Genomic DNA, 12189 nt, shown 5'->3' with positions numbered 1-12189 from the left:
GCTGCCCTCTTTGTGGCCCCCTTATCCTGACCTTTCATTTCCACTGAATGTCTGACAGTCAATTCTGAGTTCTGTCTGAGTGCCCTGGGCTCATACCACAAACCAGCTTTGCCTTACCCCAGCACACAAAAAGCTGGCCTCTGGAATCCCTGCCTGGGGTCAGATGGGTGGTTCCACAGGCTGCCGGGCTCCAGAGGTAAAACACATGGTGGGGCAGAAACGCCAGGTCCTCTCTATGGAGGCAGAGGAAGCACACGCACGTTCCATTTCGATCATCGGAAGTGCTCTCCAGCTGCTGAGACTTTGGAGGACAACGTCAAGTCCATTGCATGGGCATCAAGTATTCTGATGTTGGATGGAGGACTTCCTTAAAATTGGCCTCCTCTGTTACTGTCTGCCTCTCTTCTATACAATTTATAAATCTAGACTAACCTCCTACTTGTTCTTTTAGACTTTATTTTTTTAGGTCTTCACAGACTTAAAAAATACATATTTATTTATTTGGCTGCCTCAGGTCTTAGTTGCATCACGTGGGATCTCCGTTGCGGTGCTCAGACTCTAGTTGCAGTAGGCAGGCTCACTGGCTGTGCGATGTGGACTTAGTTGCTCCGAGGCATATGGGATCTTACTCCCCCGGACAGGGATCGAACCCATGTCCCCTGCACTGGAAGGCAGATTCTCAACCATGGGACCACCAGGGAAGTCCCTTCACAGACTTTTTTAAAGAGCAGTCTTAGATTCAGTGCAAAACTGAGTAGAAAGTACAGAGCGTCCTGGTCTATCCTCTTTCCCCGTGTATGCCCTTCTTTCCTGCACTATGAGCATCCTGCCCCAGAGAAGTACATGTGTTAAAATCAGTGAATCTAGATTAACACACGGTGGTCACCCAGAAGCCATAGCTTACATTAGGGTTCACTCTCAGTGTTGTACAGTCTATGGGTTTAGATGACTACTTAATGACATGTGTCCATCACTACAGTATTGCCCTAAATATCCTCTGTGCTCTGCCTGTTCATCCCTCCCTTGCCCTTAATCTTTGGCAACCACCAATCTTTTTATCGTCCCCTTAGTTTTGCCTTTTCCAGAATGTCATAGAGTTGGAATGATTCAGCGTGTAGCCTTTTCAGAGTCAACCTTCTACTTTTCATCTTTCCATTACTTCCTTTCTCAGACCCTTTTCAAATTCAAGGTTTGGGTCCTTGGTTGTCTTGGGTAATCACATAGTGAGCACAGCCGGTAGGGCAGCTACGTAAAGAGAAAGACCGGGGAACACAAGGGATCTTCAATGGCCAGAAATTCCCCTCCCACTCTACCTTCAGTTGAGACTGCCCTTTAGGTTAAGATGTTGAAGTTCCCTGTTAAAATACAAACATAGTATCTAGAAGGGGTGATTATTATTAAATTATTAAACAATAACATACTGACTCAATAGCTAAAGGATAACAAGAATCTGGGTGAATGTGCCCAAAAGGTAGGGCTTCTGGGTGCCACGGAACTGAATAAGGAGTTTCTTGGGTTGTCTGGACACCTGGAAAAGTGGAGAAAGATTAAAAAAATGCGTGATATCATGGAAAGAACACACACTTGGGAGTCAAGGAACAGAATAAAGTATTCCCTAGTATCTTAGTTCTCTCTTTCTGTGTTGCAAATTACCCCCCAAACTTAGTGGCTTGAAACAATAAATATTTGTTATCTTGCCATTTCTATGTGTCAGAAATCTGAGAACCACTTAGTTGGCAGGTTCTGGCTTATGGTCTCTCGTGAACCTGTAATCAAGATGTTAGCTGAGGTTCCAGTCATCTGAACACCTGACTGGGTCTAGATCCTTTTCCAAGGTGGCTCACTGTTGGTAGGAGCCTCATTTCTTTGCTGCCTGTTGGATGGGGGCCTTAGTTCTCGCCACAGGGCTGCTTGAGTGCCCTTACAACATGGTCACTGACTTCCCCAAGGGCGATGAGCTCAAACAGGGAGAAGGCCACAGTGCTTTTTGTGACCTGGTTACTATACAGTCATTTCTACCATATTCTTTTTATTAAACATCAGTTACTAAGCCCATTCCATGCTGAAAGAAAGAGGAATTAGTAGACTCTACTTCTTTTAAGGAGTTTTGGAGAATCTGTGAACATATTTTAAAACCTCTCTCTTTTTTTTTTTTTTTATGCTGTATGTATTTACACAGCCTGAACTGGAAAAGTGGAGAGGGAGAGAAATGTGGTGCAGTGGAAAGAATAAACTATTTGGCATTGAAGCCCTGGTTTGAGTTCTGGCTTTTCCATTCACCAGCTGGTGACTCCTAGGAAATCACAAGTACTCTGAACCTTCCTTTCCATTATCAGAATTAAGTGGACAATATGCCTTCCTTACAAACTGCAAGCCTTGTAGAGGCTGAGTGTGATGTGTGTGAAAATCTATTTGTACATCATAAAATGTTATGCAGACTTAATGCTGCTTTTATTTTATTTTTTATTATTATTAATTTTGGCCACTCTAGTCTTTGTTTCGGTGTGTAGGCTTTTTGTTGCAGTACACAGGCTTCTCTTGTTACAGAGCATGGGCTCTAGAGGGTGGGCTCAGAGGTTTCCATGTGAGCGCTTTATTGTCCTATGGAATGTGGGATCTTAGTTCCCCAACCAGGAGTCAAATCCATATCCACTGCACTGGAAGGTGGATTTTCAACCACTGGACCACCAGGGAAGTCCCAACTTACTCTGTTTTTATATTCGGGCTGGCTTTACATGTGGTAAAGCAAAATTTACCCTCTTCTCCCGTGGGCAGAACCCAAACATCCGCCCCTTTCTCATCATAAAGTGATGGTCGCAGAGTTCTTACCCAGTTTTCTTTCAGGATCAGAGTTTTAGGTTTCAGGGAATTCATGGGGTTAGTGCTTCTTGTTACCTACCCTTTCCCAAGTTCCTCTGGAGGCCTGGGTGAAACATTCTATGAAGACTGCAGTTCCATTTCTTGTAGAAGCAAGTTGAAGACATCTCTAATTAGGATCAGATAGACTCCAGTTCAGAGAACAGATGCATTTTTGTGCCAACAGAACATTTTATTTATTTTATTTAGAGCCCTTTCTCCCTATTGCTAAGCCATGCTTTATTTTCTGTTTTGTTTAGTTATGTGGTAGCAAATTTTCACTGAAATGGTATAAAAACAGATTTGTGTGTTGGGGATGCTATGATTTTCTTTCCTTTAAACTCACTCCCATTGGTTATTGCAGGTCAGGTCCCTTTTTAAAAGAATTCTTTGTGTTTGACTCATTAAGCACTGAAAAATGTAGACCTTAAAGGCTTATAATGATGTCAAATGATGTGCTTGTTCCAAGGGACCCTGTGATTTCCACCTTTACCTCCTAAAAGCTTTCCACGTTGGAAATGATCCTGGAATTGTAAAAGATAGTAGACATTTAGATTTTATGGAGTAATCAGTGAAATCACTTTTAGCAGTGTAGCCATCCAAACAAGTATCATCCAAAATATTCTCTAGATGGACAATTAAGAGGGAAAGAAATACATCTTGAAAAATGGAAATGGGCTCCTGCAAAGTTCACTGTAACCTTTATTTTTCAACCAGGCCAAAACTACCAGCCAATCAGGACTTCCCCGGTGGTCCAATGGTTAAGAAGCTGCCTTCCAATGCAGGGGAGGCAGGTTCGACCCCTGGATGGGGAACTAAGGTTCCACATGCTGCAGGGCAACTAAGCCTGTGTGCCACAACTAGAGAGAAGCCCACATGCCTCAACTGAGACTTGACACAGCTCCCCCATCCCTCCCAAAAAAAGCTACCAGCCAATCATGTGTGGCTTTCTCTGTGTGATGACTGAATGTGACACTATTTTTTAGAGTCTTGGTCCATGTAACATTTCCACTCTTTTGAAACATGATGGACCCAAGCGGACTGAGCCCAGATTATCTTTAGGGCAAGTCTCCCCTTCAGCCCAGTCACAGGGGATTCCTATTATCTCAAGGTACTTAACACTCTTATAGTAAAGTCAGTTTAAATTCTCTAGAAAGTATTTAATAATGGATGATAGATATATATTTTTAACCAAAAGACTGGGGAAAGTAGAGGAAGATAGGGATGAGTATGGCTCCAAATTGGAAGTGATTCATTTCCTACACAAGCCCCTTTCTTCACTATGGCAGATATTGCCAGTTGTCATAGTGTCAGGTCTTTCCCTTTACTCTCCAGAATCTACAGAAACATGCCTCTAGTTTTTACTGAATAATTTAACTTCAAATATTTATTTATTTATTTGGCATGCCAGGTCTTAGCTGTGGCCCACAGGGTCTTTGATCTTTAAGCTATGGCATCTGAACGCTTGGTTGCACCATGTAGGATCTAGTTCCCTGACTAGGGAATCAGACCAGGGTCCCCTGCACTGGGAGCATGAAATCTTAGCCACTGGACCCAAAGGAAGTCCCATGCCTCTAGTTTTTAGCTGGACACAAGGTCACCCAGCATTGCTTGCAGCTAGGTACACTGTGTACTGAAGTTCTAGGTGGTGGTATGTTAAACAGAAATAGGGTCTGCATCTCCCAGGAACTTTTCTTGAAAGGTGGGGCTCTTGCTGCTCCCTTTTTCTTCTTCTAGTGACTGGAATGCAGATATGATGGCTAGAACTGGAGCTGTCATCTTGGATTGGGAAGTGGAGTTAGAAATGGGAACCACATACAGCAGAGTCATAGAATAAAAAGAGCCAGGCCCACCCTTCAACTCCACACATCCACTGAAAGGTTGTCCAGCTGGCATCTTCACCTTGCCGTGTTGCCTCATGATGCTGTGACCACAGGAACAGTGTTACCTGGTGGTTAAGAATGCCAGCTTTCAAAGTCAGGTGATTTGAGTTGAAATCCTGGCTTCACCACTTACTATCTGTGTGAACTTGGGCCAAAATGGCAACCCACTCCAGGATTCTTGCCTGGAGAATCCCATGGACAGAGGAGTCTGGCGGGCTATAGTCCATAGCGTTGCAAAGAGTCAGACATGACTGAAGCAGTTTAGCACAGCACATGATCATGTAGTGCCAGGTGACAAACTCCTCCCATTTTGCATACTGGTACATTTTAGGTCAGAAATTTATAGAGGGCATATCAGGACAGTTGGTCTCTGCTATCTGGTGTCTGGAGCCTTAGCTGGAAACTCATAGGCTAAGGCTCTGAAGCTGGGGGCTGACATCTGAAAGCTCCTTCACTCCTACTTCTAGCTGTTGAGGCTGGCTGGCAGCTGGGACCTCAGCTGAGATTATCAGCCAGAGAACTGCACATAGCCTTTTCATGTGGCTTGGGCTTCTTCTCCATGGTGGTTATACTCCGAGAGCATGTGTCCTGAGAAAGCCAAGTGGAAACCAGATCACTTTGCTGAAAAAGTGAAAGTCGCTCAGTCATGTCTGACTCTTTGTGACCCCATGGACTATATACAGTCCATGTAATTGTCCAGGCCAGAATACTGGAGTGAGTAGCCTTTCTCTTCTCCAGGCGATCTTCCCAACCCAGGGATCAAACCCAGGTTTCCCGCATTGCAGGCGGATTCTTTACTAGCTGAGCCACAAGGGAAGCCCACTTTGCTGACCTAGCCCCAGAAATCACACAGCATTGCTTCTGTCACATTCTGCTCATTGAGATAGTCACACAGCCCTTCACCCCCATCCCCAGGATTCTCGGGGAGGGGAGATGGATGCCAACTCTTGATGGGGAAGTGACAAGGTTCTTGAAGAGCATGTGTGCTTGGAACTACTATTGGAGCTAATTTTGGAAAAGAGAGTCTGCCATACTGTCTCAAGCTTCCTGTTCTTCATCTGCAAATGAAGATAACCATATCTACCTTATTAGGTAGCAGAGACACTGAAAATATGTAATCAGGAGTTTAGCCTGGACACTTACTAATCACAACAGTCACCAGCATGGAAGCTTTAGTCTAGAGGACAGTCCTGGATGTCCCCAGAGGAGAGGAAGGCTGGAGAGAATGCTGTGAACATGGGGAGGAGGGCTGTCACTCAATGGTCCCAGAGCAGTGCATATTTTACCAACCAGTAAAGAAATATTTCAGTAGCTTAAAAACCTACTGAAGGCTGAATGTCAGCTCTGCTCATAAGGTTGTTTTGAAGATTAAATAAGACACTGCATATAAAGTGCTTGGCACATGGTAAATAAGCAGAATGCTGCTACTGCTACTGCTAAGTCGCATCAGTCGTGTCCGACTCTGTGCGACCCCATAGACGGCAGCCCACCAGGCTTCACCGTCCCTGGGAGTCTCCAGGCAAGAGTACTGGAGTCGGTTGCCATTTCCTTCTCCAGGGCATGAAAGTGAAAAGTGAAAGTGGAGTCGCTCAGTCGTGTCCGACTCAGTGACCCCATGGACTGCAGCCCGCGAGGCTCCTCCGTCCATGGGATTTTCCAGGCAAGAGTACTGGAGTGGGTGCCATTGCCTTCTCCAATAAACAGAATAGACAGCAGCTATTATTGTTATAGGTGGTTTTGGTACTTTTCCATTCTAACATGCAATGTGAAGATTAAAGTCTTAAAAATATGAGACCTGTCTGTTATGTTTCTCTTTCCTTTAACATGAGGACTCGTCTTTACCTCCCCACGAGCTTATAGGCCCTGTGAGCATCCAAGGTCTTTAACAAAACAAGTGGATGACATTTCAATGGATAGATTTTTCTTAAGAAATAAGGAGCCTGTTTTTTTTCCTTCTTACTGGAAACCATGAGTCAGTGACAGCATTGCTCTGTATAAGTCTCTTCAACAGTTGTACAAAGCTTGAAATTTTCCTCCATGTTTTGGTAACACGTTGTCTGTGAATTGATGCGGTGACGGAATAGAAACAAAAGAGTGTTGTCCGGCTGTAATTTCAGAAGGGATTTCTGCGGCTTCATAGAGAAGTGTGCTTTGCACCATGGAACCTCGGATCCTAAATTTAGAATAGGCTGAGAGAGACAGAGTTCAGAGCTGTAGTTCCTCATAGCGTAGGAACCTTCTTTAATAATGAAATTAGGCTCCCAGAACCTGACTCACTAGCACATTTCCTGGACACGAAGGAGCTCTCCGGAGCTGGGCTGGCAGATATCTGAATTCTCTGGAAAAAGGCTGATTGATGCTGAAGGATTTTCCACAATGCTGGGGAGCCACATTTTCTTCTACATCAGCTGAGAAGGTTCAAATCAAAGCTGATAAATGCTGACAGGAAGGAAAGCTAACTTTAGCTTTGAGCAGCTATACAGCAGTCTAGGCCAGAACACCCAGATATCTCCTTTGTTTTGTCTCTGAGCCACTCCATAGTTCTCTGGGCTGCTATTCAGGGTGTTTCTGCTGCGGGAGTAGGTGCCACACTGTTCCTGCTGGAGTCTGATTAGGACCTGTTGCAGCCATGGTCTTCTCCACGCTGAGGCAATCTCTGCGGTGCCATGAATGTTGGGACTTCACCCTGTGTGGACTGAGGTGTGTGCGCGTGTGTGCTCAGTTGCTCAGTTGTATCCGACACTTCGTGAGCCCCGTAGCCTGGCTCCTCTGTCCATGGGATTCTCCAGGCAAATATACTGGAGTGGGTTGCCATTTCTTACTCCAGGGGATCTTCCCAATTCGGGATTGAACTCGTGTTTCTTGAGTCTCCTGCATTGGCAGGTGGATTCTTCACTATCTGAGCCACCTGGGAAGCCTGTGGACTGAGGTGGGAGAGAGTAGCTCCCTCATAGCTCCTAAATTAGTACAGGAAGGGTGCTGTATGACACTAAACTCCCTTGGGGCAAAGTTGGGGGACAGCTGAAAGGCAGTGTGTACGTGGCATCCGGAAATTTCTTTCCTCACCCATCTTCACTGGTTTCCGGTGTGGCACTCCACCATCTTCTCAGGCCTCTAGGTGAGCTCCTGGGCCATCAGGGTTCTCCTGGAGTGGCTGAGTCTGCCTCTGCCCACTCTTTCTCTGTTTTCCTGTTTGTTGCCCAAACACGGAACCCTTCTTCCTCTCCCAGGTGTTATTTATTTGCTTTCACAGGCAAATAACTGGCCTCTTGGCAACGGTCACTGGGGCCACCATGTATGAGATGGGAACATGTATCTCCTAGATCTTTTACTGTGACCTGGAGACCTTCACTTAACCCCATTAATCAGAGGAAGACAAATTTTAATTGGGACTACAAAAGCAAATTTCATTAACCTCTTGGTTAATGAAAGGCCTTAACAAAGCTACATGTACTTCACCTAGCTGATCTTTACTGATAGCAGATTCATTTTCTTTTATTTGTTTATTTTTTATTCACCAAACACTTACAGAGTGCCTGTTGCATACAGGGCACTGAGTTGTGGGAATGCGATGACAGTAAATCGTTCCAAGCACGAGGCATCCCACTTGGTGAGAGACAAATGAAGAGACGAGGTGGGAGCAGAGTGGGGTCACTCACTCAGCCTGGGCTCACTGGAGTCTGCTTCCCAAACTCAGCGCCCAACTGGAAACATGATCAGAAACTTAAGACCGTTGGAAAGCTTTTTCGGTGGGTAGGATAAAGTGTTCAGGAAATAGTCGCTCGTGTGTTTTCTCAACTCCTGAGAACCCAGGAGAGGGAGGGGATCTTGAGGACACACTAAACAAACCTGAAAGGTTTTCAGATGTCTCCAGTGAGCTCAGCTAGGTGGGTAGGAAGGAAAACTTTGGGAGGGTTTCTGTTTAGTCCAGTCATTGTGGAAATTCAATAGTCTACATTTTGAAGAAACTTTTTATTTCGAGGATCAAAGCCAGTGTTTCTCAAGTGTTTTTAGAGTAGGATTTCTACATCATGTTCCAGTAACCCTATATATTTAAAAAACGATTTTCACCTGAAAATTGTTTCATAAAACAATACTTAAACTGTGTGGAATGCACTCTATTTTCTCTCTTTTTCTTTTTCCCTTCTCCTCCCTTCCTCCTCTCCTTTCCTCCCTTCCTTCTTTCTCTCTTTCCCTCCTTCTCTCCCCATCTCCCTGTCCTGCTGGTAACTACCCACTAAAATAATTTAACAGATAACTAACGAGTTTTTAATGCTCAACCCTAGAACCCTGAGGGCTTCCCTGATAGCTCAGTTGGTAAAGACCATATCTTTGGCTCTGCCCATCATGTCTGCAAGAAATGCCCTTAGAGGTCAAGATGGGAGCCCTGGCTGGGACAGGAAGGCTCAGCAGAGCAACATTTTGCTCTGCACAATTGAGTGAGTTTATTTTTCTTCCTGTGACTTGTGAAGTTTTCAGGATTGGCTAGAGCAGGTCTTGCTGCACCATAGAACAACTTTATTCTATAATCCTCAGAGCTTTCTGAATCCAATAAATCTAAACACTTGGAAATGACTTCAAATTGTTAATTGGAGTCATTTTGGAAACATCAACGCCAGAAGTAGTTCATGCTCATAAAGAATACTCAGCTCACATTTAATATTTTTATTTCTCGAATCTGAGTAGTTATTAGAAAAACCCTATTCAGCATGGTTCAGTGGCTGGGGTTCCTGCTGGAAGTCAGGCATGTCACTAAATAGATGGTGCCCCAGTGTGTTCATCCATTAAATGGGGGTAATAGGGGAGCTCCCTGATGGTCAATCGGTTACGACTTCACCTTCCAGTGCAGGGGGTTCAGGTTCGATCCCTGGTTAGGGAGCTAAGATTGCACATACCCTTCAGCCAAAAAACCAAAACATAAAACAGAGGCAATATTATAACAAATTCAGTAAAGACTTTAAAAATGGTCCACATCAAAAAAAAATCTTTAAAAATAAATGGGGTCAATAAGTCCTGCTTTCATAGGAGTGTTGTGAGAATTAAAGGGTGGTGGGCTGTCATGCTTTTCACAGAATTCCCGGCTTAGGGCAGATGCACAGCGGTAGCTGAGGTTCAGTAGTGCTGCCCTCCAGCACGCCGACTCCAGACTCGTCGCCTTATCCACCTTGCTCAGGTCAGCAGTCCCTGCCCATAGCTCTAGGAGACGGTTTTGCTGAGATATATACTAGGCATATTGAGATTTCTTTGTTTAGATCCTGCTTGATTCCTTCCCAGATGACCTGCCTCACTTGTTGGAAGATAGGAGAGCACTAGACTACAACGAGGAAGTGAAACTCTCCACTGCTTTTCAGGAGGATGCATAAGGGAGGCTGTCAGGTTCCGACTTCCCATGCCTGCGTGCTCAGTTGCTCAGTCAGTCCGACTCTTTGCGACCCTTTATTGACCGTAGCCCGCCAGGCTCCTCTGTCCGTGGCATTTTCTAGGCAAGAATACAGGAGTGGGTTGCCATGCCCTTCTCCAGGGGACCTTCCCAACCCAGGGATTGAACATGGGTCTCTTAAACGTCTCTTGCATTGGCAGGTGGGTTCTTTACCATTAGTGCCACCTGGGAAGTCCCCAGATATAAAAATAACTATCTTTATTTTCGTGGGGATGTCCTCTATGCAGAAGACTCACCCTTAAGGGAGAGACACAGACAAGACTCCTAAATGAGACTGAGTTTGGATTAATGAGTGACAACCATGATCTGTGATTTGGGAAGGGGGAGAATGGGGACTGAGGGAGATCTCATGGACAACTGAAATCTGGAGAGCAATTACTATAAAACATTTATTGCGCACTTACTCTTCACACTACCCTGTACCAAAACACACAGACCACCAAGAGCTTGAAAACCAATTGAGAATTAAAATATATTTGTAGATTAACTTTCAAAACTGACAAGAACTTGTGGGCCACTGAAGAATGATGCTCCATGCCTATTACTTTTTGCCACAATGTGTAATGCATTCTAGACATTTTCCAGACAGGCCCCATGGAGAAGGCTGGACTGAAGCTGAGTCCTCCTAGGGCTAAACTCCAAATGAGTGAATAGGATGGGGGGAAGGCCATACAGTGGAAGAGAGTGCTTTGGGGAGAAACTGAGTGTCCTGGTGGGAGTAGAATGGAGCACAGGGGTGTGCACATGTAAGAAAAAAGACTGAGCAGTTAGACAGGGGCCAGATTGTACTTGCTACCCAAGGTGCCTTTTATTCAGCTATTTCATGTTCCTTCAACAAGCCTTTCACCAGAATTGCTAACAAGTAATGGAAGGACCAGGGCTAGATTAAGGTCAATCTATGCCCTAAACACAGAACAACAATGATGCCTCCTTGGATGGTCCATCACGTCAAATAAAGGATCTGTTACACAAATCAGTTGAGGAGTTAAATGTTAGTCAGACCCAGCCCTTCTGTTTATGCTGGACGGAATGAAGCTCTCACACTCTGAGATGGAAACAAATGAGCTATCTGGTGACACCTTCAAATCAAATTTAAAATTTAGTCACTTGGTGGGTCAAAGAAAATTGTTTTTAATGATTTTGATTGAAACTGAGCATAAGTGGATAATGACAATTACAAAAAATTCACCTCGAGTCTAGAGGGGCAGTGAAGAGTTAAGGGCATGAGCTAGAGGTGCCTCTTTCCTTTGGGCAATGAAAGACATGCTAATTTTTGCTTCATATTTAATACAGGACTAGAGAGAACAAGAAAAAGAAGAAAGGGCATGGATACTTTCCAGGCTTATGTAAGGTTAACTGGGAGGGGATGGCTGTGAGCATATTGAGGTATTTTTGTTCCCAGGTCTGACCCAGGATCTGTCACATAGGATTCAAATGAACAAACATTTATTGACTGTTTACTATGTGCTGATGTTTCAAACTAGCAGTAAAAAAATGACCAAGACTGGGTCCTTCTTTGAAGGTATTCATAGCCTGGTGAAGGAGGCAGGCAGTGAGTAGGTGAAATATAGTGTGATTACAAATAAGATAGCCCCATCACTGACTCAATGGACATGAACTTAAGTAAACTCTAGGAGATAGTGAAGGACAGGGAAGTCAGTTCAAGGGATCGCAAACAGTCAGACACAACTTAGCAACTGAACAACAACAAGGAAGTGGTGTGTGGGCTGCCTTTGGAGGAGAGGAGAAAGCAAAGGGTTTTTGCTAAGAGGAAAATAAAAGGCATTTTAGGCAAATCTGACTCACTGAGAGAGATCAATACATACTTGTTGAATGAATGAAGGAGTGATTAAAGAACATGTTCCCAGGCATAGCACAATGCACTAGCATAGGGTAATACACATACAATCCAGAGAGAGATAGTGCATCATTTGTGGTAAGTTTCATACACAAGGAAACACTCAGAAAGCCAGTCCTGACCTAAGATGCTCTACTGCTGCAGAAGTTGTT

At 44.4% G+C, this 12189-nt stretch overlaps 1 long non-coding RNA gene across 4 annotated transcripts in view; it reads left to right on the top strand.

Annotated features, from left to right (window-relative positions):
* LOC145538526 (uncharacterized) overlaps positions 1–12189 on the top strand; it is a 93011-nt gene that overhangs the window by 46824 nt on the left and 33998 nt on the right. The gene's annotated exons all lie outside the window — the stretch shown is intronic.

Source organism: Giraffa tippelskirchi, chromosome 2 (genome assembly GCF_054371585.1).
Source record: "Giraffa tippelskirchi isolate mGirTip1 chromosome 2, T2T-mGirTip1v1.2.pri, whole genome shotgun sequence".
NCBI classification, from domain to species: domain Eukaryota; kingdom Metazoa; phylum Chordata; class Mammalia; order Artiodactyla; family Giraffidae; genus Giraffa; species Giraffa tippelskirchi.
The sequence above is the reverse complement of the archived record's forward strand: the minus strand, read 5'-3'. Positions and strand labels throughout refer to the sequence as shown.